A 17,328-nucleotide genomic window follows, 5' to 3' on the forward strand; every position below is an offset into this window, starting at 1 on the left:
GCAAAGCTGGCTGGGGCAGCAGTGAGCTGTCCATGGTGGTTAGGACGACTTGACGTGCGTGCAGGCGATCCCATCCAGCCCTTAGCCCCAGAGCACAGCCTGGGACATTGCCAGCACCTGCATCAGCTGCATGTATGTATGTATGCATGCATATGGGCAGCTTCAGCGAGATTTCTCACTCAGACTCTATTCCTCAAGCGCATGGTCAAACTTCTGTACAAATTGTGGAGTCTCTGCCCAGCTCCTTCCTGAGGCTGACTGTCACCTCCAATCCCACCTTCCAGGCAGCACCTCACAATTTTTAGACAACCTTGGCTACCTTAGCACCCTCTTTCTCTCTTTTCTGACCCACCCTTAGCTGGAGAATGAGACATATGTCAATGATCTTGTCATAGGTGAGAAGCAGCAGTGAGATGGGTCCATAACTCTCCTTTTAGAGAGGTGGGAACTGAGTCCCAGAGTTGGTTAGTTAGCACTGAGATTCCAATCTGGTCATTTCCTGGGAATAATGGATGCAGTAGACCTTATTGACCAGAGGATAATTTTCTTTAATCATCTGAGCCTGCAAGGTTCTGGTCCATTCTCTTAGCAGTCGAGGAAATGCATTACTCCAGTGGATTGTTCTTAGGTCCATTTTGCTCTATGTTCCAACAGACTTTTAAGTCAAACCTAAAATAAGTTCTTATACATGGTAAAGCAAGGAACACATTGACTTTTAATAATTGCCATATTTCACATTTTTGTCTTCTTTTTTCCCATATTGCTGTTAAAGACTCATTCCCATTCGAATAATAAATTGTATATTTGAAAAAGCCTTAGGCACTATTGTGTATATTGGTTATTATGTTCATATTCTGCACATTTATCTATAGAATGTTAATATGAACATCCAGTTCATGAGAGACCTTCAATACAAGACATGTGCACAGAACACATATTTAGTTTGTTTCTCCCCTTTCTAGTCATGATATAGGGCCAGTGAGATCGCTCTTGGAGAAAGGCACCTGCTGCCAAGCCTGGAGTTCTGAGTTCCATCTCCTAGATGTAGCAGGAAGTGTGGAGCATATACAGTGTATTTTATTATTGTTTTGTAATTTAGAAGGTTAATTTTCTCCTGGGAGCTACTTTTGATATTCGTTTTTGAAGTCTCTGTGGGCATTTGTGTGTGTGTACACATGCCCTTTTGTCTGTGTGAGTGTAGGACTGTGCACGTCACAGTGTGCATGGTCAGAACACAACCTCGTTGTTGGCTCCCACCTTCTACCATCACTGGACACCAGGTTGCTGCTGTGCTGTGCACACGGCACCGGCTGCTTTTGGAGCTTCTGAGCATTCTTCTGTCTGCCTTCCCATCTTGTCACAAGAGCCCTGGGATTGCAAGAGTGTGCCAGTCCAGTGGGTCCAACTTTCCCTGTGTTCTGAGGATCCAGGCTAGGGTAGTCATCTTTGTGCTGCAAATGCTTACTTACTGAGACGTCTCTCCCATATGCATTCCTTTCTCTATGTACATGTATGCATAGGAATACCACTTTCCTCCTCAGAGGAAAGATCAGTGGTATGATCAAATAAACCCATCTCTCTTGGCTTTTTATTTGGGTGCAGGGGATTGAACTCAGGCCCCAGTGCTTGCAAGACTCACATTTTAAAGACTGAGACAAGCCACTGGTTCCTGCTCTACAAATTCCTTGACACTTTGCCCCAATGACAAAGAAGATTGAATGATATATATTAGCTTTCATTATCTTATACTTTATGTTCATACAATTTAGAGTGTGCATGCATATGCCTGCACATGTGAGCCTGTGTATATGTGTATGCGCACACATGTGCAGGTGTGTACACATGTGGGCAAAGCATTTGGAAGCTAGTGGTTACTTTTAGGTGTTGTTCCTCAGAGGCCATCCATCCTGTTTTTGGAATAGGGTCTCTCAATGAGGTCTAGGACTTGCAGATTAGGCCAGGCTGGCCACCAGCCTAGGAACCTGTCTGTCTTCTTGGAACTGCAGGTGTTCTGCCATGGCTGACTTTTTGGGTGGGTGGTAGGGAATCTGAACTCAGGTCTTTTGCCTACACAACAAGCATATTGCTAACTGAGCTATCTTCCCAGCTCCTACGTTTGCTTCCATATTGTCTTGTAATGTTCCATTTTTCTTTCTCCTGTGGTGACGTTACGTCAGTTTTCCATTTTGTTTTCTTTAATTCCTTTGCTTTCTGCACTTTCAGCAGCTGGGGACCGCAGGCCTCATTCATGCTAAGAACATGCCTGCCACTGAGCTATGCTCTAAGACTTTGGTTTGTTTCTTTCTAAAAAGGGTTTGGCCTAACGAGTTGTGAATTTGGTTTTGAGGTCTTTTATCTATTAAATTAAAATTTATTATCTATGCCTTTATCTATTAAATAAACCCACATTTATTAGAGAGCTTGACTCCATGCCATTAGCAGCTTGTTGTGTCTCCTGCATTGAAGAAAAAAAACCACTCGGCTGTATTTCCCATGGATGAAAGCAAACATTGACATGGAAGTGCCCACTCCTGAGCTCTGCCCTCAGTCCCAGCATGCCCACTGTGCTACTTCAGTGTAGGCTCTCCGGGGGCATCAGTGGAGTCAGCTTGACTCACTGTTCTGTGTTCTCTCCCTGCTCACCTTTGAGCGATGAAAGCACACTTAAAGTTATTTTACACATTGTCCAAAATTCATAGGCAATGCTCTTTGATCTGTTCCTGGGAGGCGTTCAGCAGCATGTTCTTTTAAAAACTTATGGCAAGGGGTCATGGAGATGTCTCCATGGCTGAAGCCTCGGAACATGAACAGCAAGCATAAAGACCAGGGCTCGCTTCTTCAGCGCCTATGTAAATGCCCGCTGGGTACAGGGTTACCTGCGTAAACTGGCTAGATTATCTGTTTTAGTGATCTCTGGGATCAACTGAGAGGGTCTGACTAACTGGGCGTGGTGGCGCAAGCCTTTAATCCCAGGCAGAGGCAGGTGGATTTCTGAGTTTGAGGCCAGCCTGGTCTACAAAGTGAGTTCTAGGACAGCCAGGGCTATACAGAGAAACCCTGTCTCAAAAAGGAAAAACAAACAAACAAACAAACAAACAACAAACAAACAAACAAACAAACAAAAAACAACCAAGAAAAAGAGAGAGAGAGAGAGAGAGAGAGAGAGAGAGAGAGAGAGAGAGAGAGAGAAAGGGCCCTAGCGCGATCTGCCGACTCTGCAGGTCTGGGTGGAGCTGCGGTTGCCGGTTTCTGTTCCGCAGGATAGGGTTTGTGAAAGTTGTCAAGCGTATGGCCTACTTTAAAAGATACCAGGTGAGATTTAGAAGGTGGCGAGAGGGTAAAACTGACTTTGTACAGAAATGATTGGTGATACAGGACAAGAATAAGTACAATACACCCAAATATAGGATAATAGTTCATGTAACTAACAGATATCTGTCAGATTACATATGCCCATATAGAAGGGGATATGGTCGTCTGTGCACATGAACTTTCAAAATATGGTGTGAAAGTTGGTCTGACAAATTATGCTGCAGCCTATTGCTCTCTCCTGCTGCTGGCCAGCAGCCTTCTGAATGGGTTTGGCATGGACAAGATCTATGAAGGCCAAGTAGAGGTGCCTGGAGATGAATACAATGTGGAAAGCATTGACTGTCAGCCTGGTGCCTCCACTTGCTATTTGGATGCAGGTCTTGCTTGAACTACAACTGGCAATAAAGTTTTTGGGGCCCTATGACTCTGAAAGTAAGGAGTTCAATGCGAAGGTACATCGGAGGGACATCCTGGGTCAGAATGTGGCAGACTACATGTGCTACCTAATGGAGGAAGATGAAGATGCGTATAAGAAACAGTTCCCTCAGTACATCAAGAACAACGTAACTCCAGACATGATGGAGGAGATGTATAAGAAAGCTCATGCTGCTATCCGAGAGAATCCAGTCTATGAGAAGCCCAAGAAAGAAGTGAAGAAAAAGAGGTGGAATCGCTCCAAAATGTCTTGCCCAGAAGAAACACTGGGTTACTCAAAAGAAGGCAAGCTTCCTCAGATCTCAGGAACGGGCTGCTAAAAGCTAAAGCCGTTTTCTATGAAGATTTTTTTTCATAAGGACAATAAGCATATTGATCAAGCAGAAAAAGAAAGAAAAAAGAAAAAAGAAAGTGAGAAAGGAATCTGTCAGTCTTTCATTCATGCACACTTATGTATACACACATGCACACACACATGTACACCTATGTATTCACACACATGCATACACACACATGCACACACACATGCACACTTATGTATGCACACTTATGTATGCAAACACACATGCACACACACATGCATACACAGACACATGCATGCATACACATGCACACATGCGCGCACACACATGTACACATGCATGCACACACATGTACGCACACACAACATGCTCCAAATGCTTTGTGTTTCATTCCTTTTTCATCTCATCTGTGTTTCTCTCCCTAGAGACTGGCAATTGAGAAGTATTTATGTGAACTTTAATGTCTCAGAGTATATTGGGGCTGGGGATGTCTCTGGGAGGTTAGAGTGTTGGCCTTGTACATTTAAGGGTTTGATCCTTAGCATCAGAAGAAAAAAACCCAACAAAACAGTTATTAGGTGGAAATATTTATGTTTAAAATTTCAACCAGACTTAGCAGAATTCTGTCACACATTGCTTCTACCGTTTATCTTGCGGAGCTAATAACTAACAAAGGCCCACCAAGGAATGATTCACGGTTAAAAGAGGAAACTGGCTTTTGTAGAAAGGATTTTAATAACTTCTTTTTGTTGTAGTTGTAAAGCTGTTTTTGTAATAGGTTAAAAACATACATGCCGGTGGTGGTTAAATTGATCTTTGAAAGCCTGGGATGTCCTTAAACACAGAGAGAACTCCAGTGTGGTTGACAGGGTTCCAAAAACCCCATGTCTCAAAAAGAGTCTCACTGTCAAGTACACTGGGATGTGCTTTTTGGTCTCTAACACACAGGCTGGGCATCACAGCCTCTCCCTCATCTCATTCCAACCCCTGTGTGGTAAAACCAAAGAGGGTCTGGACCAGAGGAGGATGGAGGACTTGTGCGGAAAGGACCAAGGAGCTCTCTAAGATCCTCCCCTGCCTTTGAGACAGTTGAGAGGCTGCCTGTCTGCTAAGTAGTGCAAAGTGTCTCAAGGGCTGTCGTTGGGGCTGTGGACATAATTTATGATTTCATCTGAAGGCTGAATGAAGGTTCTTGTGTCCCTCTGGCATGGGCAGACTGTGTTCGGGTCCAAGCTTAGCTAACAACACCGTAGGTCCTCTTGTTACACACCCAAAACACGAACGGCAAATATTATATTAGACTGTAATACTGCCAAGCCGTGAGGAGGTTGATACATCCTAAGTATATAAACAGCCACTATTATCTAAAGACAGATTGCATCTGAGACCTGAGTTGTTATTCCGGTCAAACCAAGAGAATGAAAACTGTAAAACACCCCCCATTGACTCAACTCTTTAAAATATCACGATTTTCCATTCAGACCTTATATGCAAAAAAGTTTTTTTTTTGTCCTGTCTTATACACCGAGATTAATGGTGATCCTTGAAAGCTAATTATGGTACTGAAAGGCTTCAGATACATTTCTGCTAAAAATAAACTGGAGGCAGAATAGTGCCCTGGATTCTCAATTGCTTACATCTGGTTCCTATTTCTGAGAAACACGTTTGGTTTTCAGACAGTTCATTCACAGCCATTGGAGGTCCTGATTCCTGTCCCCCAACGGGGAGAGCTTGTGACATCAAGCAGGTTTTGATGGATCCGTTGTGAACCTATCCTCTAATAGCTCCAGCCAGATCTGTGGATCTCTATTTTCATGTGGATGCTGCAATTTTCTGCACGAGTAGATGAGAAACACTTCATCAGCTCTAATCTAAGCATTCTGGGACCAGACCGTGTGGTGATGGTGCGCTACAACCAGGTTCAGAGGAGAAACTGGCGAGTTATAACATAGAAGCCACTCCAGTTTAGACTTCTTGAAAACAAGGTAGCAAAAGAGAAAAGAGGAAAATGAAGAGGAAGATGAGATGGAGGAAGAGAAGTGAGATGTGGAAGAAAGAAGAAAGTAAAGGAAGGAATTGTTTTGGCAGCAGGGAGTCGTCTGCCCCTAGGCCCCCCTCATCACACTGCTCATTACAAAGTGGAAAGTGTTTCTGTTTTTTTTTTTTTTTAATTAAATTATGCCAGACTACGAAGACAAAGAGTTAAACTGTGTGGGCCGCTGGCTGAAAACAATCTCTGGAATTCCACCTCATTTGTGGTGAGGCCAGGGTGTGGCAACGTGATGGCATGTGAAGTGGTGATGTGGTGACGTGATGATATGGGACGTGGTGATGTGGTAATGTGATGATGACGTGGTGATGTAGGACTCGAGTGCTTGCTGATATGGACGGATATATCAGTGTGACTCTAGCTCTTGAGGCATCTTCTTCCCCTATCTAGACTCTAAGGTTGTTCTAAGCAACATGTAACCATTTTCCAATGTAAGGCTCTATTGGAAGATCCTATAGGCAGGTGTGATTGATAAATGTCTGGAATCACAACAACTGGGAGGAGTTAGTTGGAGGCCAGCCTGGACTATACAGTAGAGCCCTGTCTCAATCCAAAACAGATGAATTAGCAAACAAATAAGTAAATGATAGCTATCCTCTATAGATGATGTTCCAGTCTCCTGATATCCGTATTTTTAGCCTAACACAGGTTTTTTTTTTAATTTTTTTTTGTAATTTTCCCTACTAAGATTCCAGTAGTCAAGGATGTAAAACATTCCAGATATGTGTACCTTGCACAATGTTGTCTTCAAAATAGTATTATTGTACTCTTTACTTTCCTCAGCTAGGTAAGTAACTAGTATGGAGAATTTGAATTTACTTCTCTCTGACACCATTTTTTTTTTTTTGACAGAGTCTCCTTGTGAAGTTCAGGCTGTTGGGACCTTCTGATCCTTTTGCTCACATCTCCCAAATGCTGGGGTGGTAGGTGTGTGTCACCATGCCTGGGGTGTGTGTCACCATGCCTGGCTTTACATTGCTTGTTAAGGACAATGCAGGGTTTGCTGGCCTTGATTTGGCTCATTTGCTCATTTCCCTCCCCGTCCCTCTTCCTTTTCCCTCCCTCCCCCTCACCATCCTCTCTCCCGCTGCTTCTCCTTCTTCCTCTCTTTCCCTCTCCCTTTCCCTTCCTCTTCCTCTCTCTTCCCTCCGTCCTCCTCCCTCTCCTCTCTCTTCCTCTTCCTCTACCTCTCCCTTCCATCACTGTGGGTTCCCGAAAGCTAAGCCTTTAGTTGAAAGTGGTCAAGAAGAACCTTTCTTTGTTGATGTTGAGCTCTATTGCTGGGAGATTTCTCACAGAGCCCTCTAATTTTGCAGAGTGAAACAAGAAGAATCTCTTTCCTGCTGGTTACACAGCCTTATTACCATGCTATAGTTGACTTGAGAGTCAACTTGACTTTGAAGGTCTTAGAATCTATTTGATGCCAACTTCCACTCTCAGGACTTTAACGGAAGACATGTACTTTTAAGGGAGACACTGGGCCCACAGATGAACTTAATGAGAATAGACTTCACAGCTCTTGAAAAACACATTTACATTTGTCCATCACCTATTCCTGTTAGAGGATATATAATACATTTTTGAAAAAGTTGATAATATATGAAAAAAACCCCACAAATTATTTTCTGAGAAGTTGATATCCTATACACTTTCTCTGAAGCTATTGACCCAAGGTCTGTGTTAAAGAGGAAAGAAAAGGCCATACACTGAAGTGACATTTCTTTCTTTGTGGCTTGGCCACATTTTGTACAACTGGCGACATCATAAGATTCCTTTTAGGAAGAAGCAGATGTGGAAGGGAAACATGGTGAGTGGGGGTGGGGAGTAGGGTGTAGGGGTGGGTATGGGGTGGGGGTGGTATAGGGGTCAGAGTGGGGATGTGGGGTGGGGGTGGGGGTGGGTATTGAGAGACAGCATCTGGCTCTTTGTAGAAAGCATAGTCTGGTTGTTTATTCACATAACCATTCAAATGATAAGTAAAATAAATGTCTCTTGCATGTCTTGGGTCTGGGCACAGCTCAGTCCTGGGGTTCTAATGATAGCCCCTCTATACCCATGCATTTTTATGTTTGCATTTTCTAATATACTTGGCTAATATTAAACAGATAAATCTTTGAATATTAGCATAATAATGTTTCAGTCACATTACTCCATTATCTATCTTTCCCCACTGAGATAACCAGAGAAGTGCCCCCAAGAAGGCAGAGAACTTTATCCAAGCTGCTGTAGCTCAGGCGCTCAGCCAGCAAACAGCCCAGAGAGTTAAAGAGCAAATGAAGGTTAAGTGGTGCCGACTTCTCTAAACCTGTGTCTTCGTAAATGCACACACACGTATTTCTTTGATAAGACATATTTTTTACCCTTCACGATTCCTGTGTCCTTATTATTATCTTATGTCAATAAACTGGAGAATTATTGATAAAATAGAAATAATGTCAGGTTAAATATGACTTCTTAAAAAAATATTCTCTACGTAATGAAATTGACTTGCCCAGGAATAAACTACTTTTACCGTCAAAGGCAAGTTTCTTTTGTGCATTCATCTTGCTTCCTATATCACAGCACAGTTAGCCTGGGTTTGGTCATCATACACTTTGGGCAGAGTGGAGAGCCATTGTTCTGAACCTTAGTAATTCTAGTTCCTGTAAATTAGAAAAGTGTCTATTGTCCTTCAGGCAAAACCACCGCAGCTGAAGCATTGACTGCAGACTCACACATGTTGAATTTTCCCCCCTGTGCTAAATAAACAGGTTCTTCTGTCATGGTAGATGAGCCGGGCAGGGTGGAATCACATCTGAGTCAGAATCTCACTCCTTTCTCTGACTGCCACACTCAACTATATAATAATGCTCACAAATGCAGTTTCAGTAATTTTTCAAAACCACAATTTCCCCTCACAGAATCTATCATAGCTGTGGTTTAAACCCTACGTTCTCCTTACAATAGCTCTGAGCTACACCCTTCCACTTCACCATGGAGTTATGTGCTTGGTATAGAAGCACATTGGCTCAGAGGAATGAAGACATATACTGGAAGCCTAAAGTAAATCTCAGCTGAAATTCCTACAGTTTATAATTCTATATATTGCCATTTGTTTGAAGCCCCAGGCATCTCTGGATGCGTGAGACCCTATCAATCCTGCCAAGAAAGGTCACTTCAAAGCCAATCGGTTGAAACCTCACATGCTCCAGTATTACTGTTAGAAACATGTCATTGACTAGGACTCGAAAATCACAGTTGCTGTCCTGCTCAGTCATCCAAGATCTTGGCCTGGAGTTCTTGGCACTGAGAGTGTTTGAATGGGGCCTATCTCAAGCTCCAATAGACACACTAGAAGAAGAAATATTGGCAATGTTTTGGGCCAAGGATCAAGAGTCATGGGTACTTTCATCTTACAAATTGGACACAACAGAACAGTGTGCCCCAGGAGTGGCTTTGAAAGGGGACAGCAGCCTTTGTTTAAAGGGGCCACACTCTTCATGGAGAGGTAGGATCTCAAGTTCATCAAGGACCACAGAAGTTAGATAAAAAGGGACAGGTGAGGATGAGTGGAGGAGTTTAGCCCAGCAGGAAAGCCCTTCCTCTTCTCACCCAGCCAAGCAAACAGGGTACCCTGCACTTCTCAGATCCCATCAGGCACATCCCTTCTTCATCAGAATGTCCCAAGTCGTGTGCCATTTTATCCTGAGCCAAAGAGGAGTGACAAGAAAAGCCAAGTCACACATTAATATACAGGAAGCAGCAGTTGAATTATAACCAACTGGCTTCCCATTTTTTAGGTGACAAGGTCTGTCTGTCTTTTTAGGCACTGTGGGCAGAGGTTTGGTGGTTTGAATGAGAAATGCTCCCCACTGGCAAATGGATAGGAATACTTGTTTCCTAGTAGTAACACTGTTTGAGAAGGCCCTGGAGCCTTGCTGGAGGAAACATGTCACTGGGGGTCAGCTTTGAGGATTTATAGTTTGGCCCTACTCCCTGCTCTTTTTCTGTTTCCTGTGTGTGGATAAAATGTAACCAGCCCGCTTCCTGGTCCTGCTACCATGACACCATGCTGGACCTAAGGGCTCTATCCTCTGGAACCAGATGCCCAAATAACCTTTATTTCTTTTCTCAGTTGCTTTTGGCTATGGAATTTTATCACTGAAACAGAAAAGCAACTGAGAAAGTTGAGATCTTGATTGTAGAGCTGAGATTTCTTTCTTTTGCCAGCTACTTGTATCAACCTAAAAATGATACACAACTCCTCACATTAGAGATGTAGACCAGGCTGGCCTTGAACTCAGAAATTCACCTGCTTCTGCCTCCCAAGTGCTGGGATTAAAGGCGTGTGCCACCACCGCTCAGCTGAATTATTCATTTCTAAAATGGGGATGGAATTTATATTCACTTCCTAGAGCTATGATGATGACGGATCAAAATAATGTGGGGAGAAATATTTCACAGGCTGCAAAGTTTTGTTGCAATGTTTAACTCTGTTCACAGACCACAACTCACCACTGCTCTGTGTAGATACAGGTAGCACACATAGTCTTGTGCCTGCCCTCCTGCTGCATTTAGAATCATGCATAGATAGTTAGGCAATGAAAAGAACCCCAAGACCCAGGATTTTTGCTTCTCTTCCCACTCTTCCAGTATTTTTCCTTCCTTTGTGAGACAAGTCAATATTAGCACATGTAAATCGGGTCAGGAAATACCAAGGTACCTGATAGCCAGTATGAACACCAGGCTGAATAGCATTCAACCAGGGGTAGCAAATTGATTTGTAACAGGGTGTTATCTTTCACAATGACCGCTAGTTTCTAAACATCTTTGTTTGGACAGCGAGTGCAGCTGTAGCTATTACAATTCCTGTGGTATCCAATCGTCAGCAATATTCAGTTTTGGGGAGGGTCAGTTTGACCCTCTGAGTAACCATGGTAACTAAGGTCTTTTTCAGGCACAACAACTGACTCTGAGGCTGGAGTCAGAGTGTAGAGATGGGGAGGGTCACTGAAGGGATATGAAACAGGGCACTAATTCGAACATTCCATGAATATACTTTAGCACAGGAGGAGGGAAAACACTTGAAAGACCTTTACAGGGGAGATTAAAGAAGAGAACAGGGAGCTTATCAAATCCACTCCCAAAATCTTTAGTAAACTCTGTGCACATGATTTCTGAACATGACCTAATTCTTGATACTCAGGGGTCTTTAGGTCTGTCGATGCTTAGGTGTGTCCCTCAATCTAGATGAGAGAAGCTAGAAGCAGAGACGAGCTTGTTAAGATTGGACTTTCTCTAGATCATTCTTGTCTGACTTGGGTCTGTGTTTTTCTCTCACTTCTGCCCCTCCCATGACGTTAAAGCATATCAGAATCTGATTGTGACCATAGAAGGCATCCCAAACCGGGAACCTCTGCAGATGAGGAAAGAATCTCAAAGCCATGGACCTCTGCAGATGATGAAGGAATCCCAGAACCAGGGACCTCTGCAGATGGAAATGGCATCCTAAAGGCCAGAAACTTTGAAGAAAACCCGTTGCCAGTGAATGCTGCCAGGACATGGTCCACTTCTAGCTTGGAGCCTCAATTCTTGCAATCATAAAAGTTTATATCAGGCCTGGAAGAGATTAATGAGGTTTGTAACTCAACTCATCATCTAATTATAGCACTGAGCTGCACAGGATACATAAACATGAAAAGGGAATTTTTTTCTCTTCCTTTAGAGAGAGAGTTCACAGGTTTGTGTGTTTGAGAGTCATTAGGCATATATAAAATAATCAAACTTCCCACTTCGATTCCTTCCTTGAGTAAAATTAAATGTCAGTGAAAAGGAATCTGATCTTGGGCTGCCATTTCTCCAGTTAAAAAAGTACTTGGAAAAGCTTCTTGCTACTTGCATTGGTCCCAGATCTCCCAGGGACAGAAGACAGCATCAAAGCAGATTCTTGAAAAAGAAAACGCTACTCTGTTTTTCAATCAGTGGTGATTAGAACGTCCCCTCACGAAGAAAAGCTAGCATTTTAGGGAGATCTCTTAGAAGGAATTTCTGGCCATCTAATGTCTTTTCTCACACACCCTTCCTCCTCCTTAATAAGACTGTGTGCTCTGTTGATATCCATCCAAGTAAGAGATAGCACTCTTCAGGGGGAGCAGGCTCCACTCCTGACTTTAGCCCCTGTGGAGCCTCTATGACAGTTTAAACCAACCATACTCTTTGGATCCTTGTGTCAGCGATTGCTTCAGCATAGATATATCATCTGATTCTCCAAATAGTCTTGAGTGATGAGGGACTGCTGCTGGGAGGTTCTGGAAGACTCTCTGTTCTTCCCTTCCTGCTATGGGCATGGCTGTGTCACACATGGCAGATTCACCGGTGGCCATCTTTCAACTGAGCATGACCGAGGAAGAAAGTTCTAAGAATATCTTATGGAGGCAGAGTCACGCTCAGTTATCAGACATACAGAGATTAACCTAATGCTGAATTTTTGTTTTGAAATCATAAATGTCTTTGGCTGTTTTATGGTCAATTTGACACAAACTAGAGTCACCTGGGATGAGAAAACTGCTATTAGGAAGTTGTCTCTATTGCATTGGGTGTTTCTGTTGAGCATTTTCTTGAATGGCAATGAATGTGGAAGAGCCCCACACAGAGACAAACTCAGGACCACACACTGCATTAGCTGCCTCAGAGCTGGATGAACACCTTTCCACACCGTCTTTTAAGCCAGTCATCTGATTTGATGCAGGTTTAGGTTCTGTCTTTTAGGTCCTCTCCACCTCCTCTCTTCCACCCTTTAAGAGAATCGAAGGTTTGAGATTTAGAAGAAAGGCTGGAAAACATGCTAAAGCTTGCCAATTTTCAACAATCATATGAATGTTGCCATAACAACCTCTTGCACTTTTTCCCTTTCGGCCTTCAAACCATAATGCTTATTTCATGCAATAAAAATGGAGTGGAGCTCCCCTTTGATGGGAATGGATTTAGGTTAGGGGTAGACCTAACCCTGGAAGAGCTGAATCTCAATGATTTTCTTTCAAACTGGAGTGACTAAGAGGGCATAGTGATTGACAGGGCACCGTGGTTTAGGGCTCTGTACCTTGTCCTCTATAATTTTCCCACTGCAAGGTCTATACTAAATTACTATTTCCCTTGTGTTCATCTTGCTTCTGTGCAGTTCTCTGAGGTTATAGATGGCTGGTTCTCACCAGCTTTCAGTGGTGGTTAATATTGTCAACATGGCAACATCTAGAATCTTCTAGGAGATAAGACTCAGTCCGGGGCATACTTTCTAAGGGAGTATCTAGATTAGGTTATCTGACCAAGGAAGATCAATCTTAACTGTGGTTAGAACAATCTGTGAGCTTCATCTTGAACTGAATAATAGTGGCAGCAGGTTTTAGCACTGGAAGCCATCATCTTCCTCCCTGCTTCCTGGCGGTAGATCTGTTGTGATCAGTTGCCTGTAAATTCTGTTGTTCTGATTTCCCCACTGTGACAGACTCTACCCTCGAGCTGTGAGCCCAAATAAACCTTTCAATCCTTAAGATGCAATTGCTAGATATTTCATTACAACAGCAAGGCAAGTAGCTAACGTTTTTCATCTCCTTTAGAAGTGACTATATTTATTTATTTGGTTTATGTGAGGGGCATACATCCACACAGTGGAGGCCAGAGTTCTCAGCTTCTTCTCTGCTGTGGCCCATGACTTGAATTTAGCTTGTTGGGCTTAGTAAGAAGCATCCTTACCATATCCAGCCCCCATTCTTCTCTTTTGACACTCAAACAAGTACACCTTGAGAGCCTGACCCAGAGCATGGGGCAATGAAAGGAGCCAGTGGTTTTATTTTGATGTGTCGAGAGTCAGTGGGCCTTTGTGAGTTAGAAAGTTGCTATAGTTCTTGAGGTTATGCCCTACATGAGGTCATGTGGGTTGGAGGGTAGACACTGTTTTCAGTAGATTCATATCCCAGCAAGGCCCCTACCACAGAAAAATCACGTTAAGAAAATCTCTTACTAGTCTTACTAGACTAAGCAGGCATGCCATACTTAAACCTTGACCCTTACCTTCATCAACTGCAAACTGAGAAGGGAACTGCTGAATTCAACACTTTTCTTGGGAATAAAAACACTCAGCAGAGTATGGAAGGAATTTATAGCAATATGGCAAAGGCTATCTAAGAAAACTCTATGTCTAATGTAGTATCCAACACAGAAAACCTGAAAGCTTTTTCACAGAATCAGGGACAAGGCCAAGGAGCCCATGCTCACCACTTGAATCAGGGTGTTTCTAGAAGCTTCACTTGGAACAACTGGACAGGAAAGTACAGGCTCTGTGTGAGAAGGGAAGAAGCCAGATCTTCTGTAGAGGACATTCTCTTACATGTAGCAAACTCTCCAGGTCCCCCTCCCCATTCTTGTTAAAGCTAACACATTGTTCAGCAAAGTTGTAGGGCATAAAACTAACTCACGGAATTAGCATCACGTATACACACTAATATTAAACTACCCCCAAATAAACTAACTAAATACAATCTGTAATCACATCAAAAAGTTAAAATACTCAGAAATACCTAAACTGAGGAGCTTAAAGACTGAAAATTTAAAACATCAGTGAAGTAAGGTAAGTGGGAAGGTACTCCGTGTTCATGGGCTGGAAGACAGAAGATTATTAAAATAAACAAATTACCCCCAAAACAGCCTACAGATTCATTAGTCTCCAGGATGATCCCAAAGGCATTCCTTTTTATAGTAACAGAAAAATGGACCCTAAGTTTATGTGGAACTGCAAAAGGTTCAGAACAGCTGTCATAGTTTTAAGAGAAGCAATGTTGGAGCCATCATACTTCCCACTGCCAGAAAAATGTAGAACAAAGCTGTGATAATCAAAACTGCATGCCAGAGTATATAACAAAGCTATGATAATCAAAACATTATGCCCCTGGGACTAAGTGGACACTCAGATCAGTGGAATGGGACCCAGAAACAAATCGATGTGTTTAGTCATCTGGCCTTGAACAAGGTGCTAAACATACCCAATGGGGAAAGATAGCATCTTCAACAGATGGTATCAGGAAGCCTGAAATAATTGGCCTGCAATCATATGTACCAACCTGAGGTAGAGGGGACTAAAGGTTTATGTGGCAAACCTGGGGCAGAATAGAAAAGCGTCATGACACTGCTTGGCAATGAATTCTTGACTGTCAGCTAGAAAGCACAAACAACAAAATGGAAAACAGAGATGGGGGTTGTGCCACATTGAAACCCTCTCTGTGCACAAGGGAAAAAAAAAAGGCAGAGTGAGATAGCAACCCAGAGAGGGGCAGATGACATTTGCAAGACACAAAGAGGTTACTTTCTGGACTGTCTTAAAACTCTTCCAACTCAATGCAACAAAGCAAACATGATCTTAGAAGCAGTCAAAGGAACTGAACAGAAACTTCCCCAAAGAAAACAAATTCATAACCAGCAATATTTGTCAAGATGTACAGTGTTACTAAATATTGGCAAAATGCAAAATAAAGTCATAGTGAGCTGTTTCTTCCTACCTGTGGCTGTCACAGAGAACAAAAGGTAACAAATGTTGGTCAAGGTTTGGAGAGGCTGGGATGTAAAAGGGAAAGGTTCAGACCTTAAGAAAAAAATAGTATGAGTGTGCAGATTCCACCAAAAATATGAACACTGCATTTTGATCTAGATCTGTCCATCCTGCCCCAGGTCTGTATATCAGAAAGATTCAACACCAGGATCTCCAGGAGACACCAGCACCCATGTGCAGCTTTATTCCCGATAGCTAGGGATGGAAACAAACTGCTTCACTGTTAAAGGTCAGATAAAAAAATGTGGCATGGGGGGTGGGGGTGGGGGCTGTGGTTTAGTTAGGAAAAGGCTGGAGGAAACTGAGGAGTTTCCCCCATAGGGAAAACTAGTCTTAACTAACCTGGACCCCCATGATCTCTCAGACACTGAGCCACCAGTGCGAGAAGATGCACCTAACACTCCAGAGACTTGAGGTCCCAGGGAGTGGTGAGGTCGGGCGGTGTGGGTGTGGATGTGAGAACATCCTCTTGGAGTCTGGGGTGTGGGAAGGGGGGGAAAGGAATGGAATGAGGAGCTGTCAGAGGGCGGACCTGCAGGGGAATAATGACTGGATTTAAAAAAAAAAATTAAAGAATAAAGAATAACTTTTTAAAAATGTAGTGTGGACTTTAAACTAGAATATTTTTGAGCCTTTTCCTAAAGAAAGAATGGTGTTGTATTTGATATGAGGACATTATGTCAGTTGAAATAAGCCAGATCCAAGAAGTCAATTGCTGCCAGATTCACTTGAACAAGGCATTCAGAACGCTCAGATTCATAGAAGCAGAGAAGTGGGGGGTGGGGGGTGGGCGGGGGGGGGCGAGGTGGGAGGGGGGAGGCTTCGAGGCAGTGGAAGGAGGGAGTTGTTCCCTGTGTATGTAGTTGGGTCTATTTGAGATGAATGTTTTCTAGAAGTTTCCTGTGCAGCTTGGAGCCCACAGTTAACAATACTGTTTTGTGCACTTAGTATTTTATCAGTCTGGTACATCTTGCCACAATAATTCCAAAAAATAAAAAAATTAAAAATCAGAAGAAAAACTTTTCACACCTTACTCTTCAAGGTTGTCATGAGAATCCAGTGATATAATACCCATTAAATCTCTGAAAAGCGACCTACACCATAACCATGACCCATTTGTTGTTGTTGCTGTTTCTGTCTCCTACTGATGGACACCTTACGTGGTGTTTCAAAAATCTCCGGATGATGGTCAAGTCCTTGCCGTGCTGAGGATCAGTCAGCATGATGTAACTACTCAGGAAGACAGTATAACGTGTTTATTGCTATTATTCAATCAAGCAAGCATTTGCTTCTGCTTGTCTATCGTGTTCCAGACACCGTGGGAAACACGCTAACTGGATGTTAGCAGTTAGCATCCTGTCTCTTAGCACTTGGACAACTTAGTTAGGAAAACTAAGCAGATCATGTACCTCTGGGTGAACAGCGTTATGCCAAACAATGCCTGCTTCTCAGGGTCTGGCGGCACTTGAAGATGAACACATCCTATGTGCATGAGAGCTCCCCAGATTCTTCACGGCAAACCTGTACTTGGAGGATCATAATGCTGGCCAACCGGGGAAGAAGGGGGCCATTTCTGTGGTCCTTCTGTGGTGGTTTGTACTAGACCCTCCCCAAATGGTAAGGGTTCTCTTATTTAATCCTCGGTTCTCAGA

The 17,328-nt window shown here is 43.1% G+C and overlaps 1 pseudogene; it reads left to right on the forward strand.

Moving 5' to 3' along the window:
• On the forward strand, nucleotides 3,195–4,131 carry Gm15766 (predicted gene 15766; annotated as a pseudogene).

This window comes from Mus musculus, chromosome 6 (assembly GCF_000001635.26).
Source record: "Mus musculus strain C57BL/6J chromosome 6, GRCm38.p6 C57BL/6J".
Classification (NCBI taxonomy): Eukaryota; Metazoa; Chordata; class Mammalia; order Rodentia; family Muridae; genus Mus; species Mus musculus.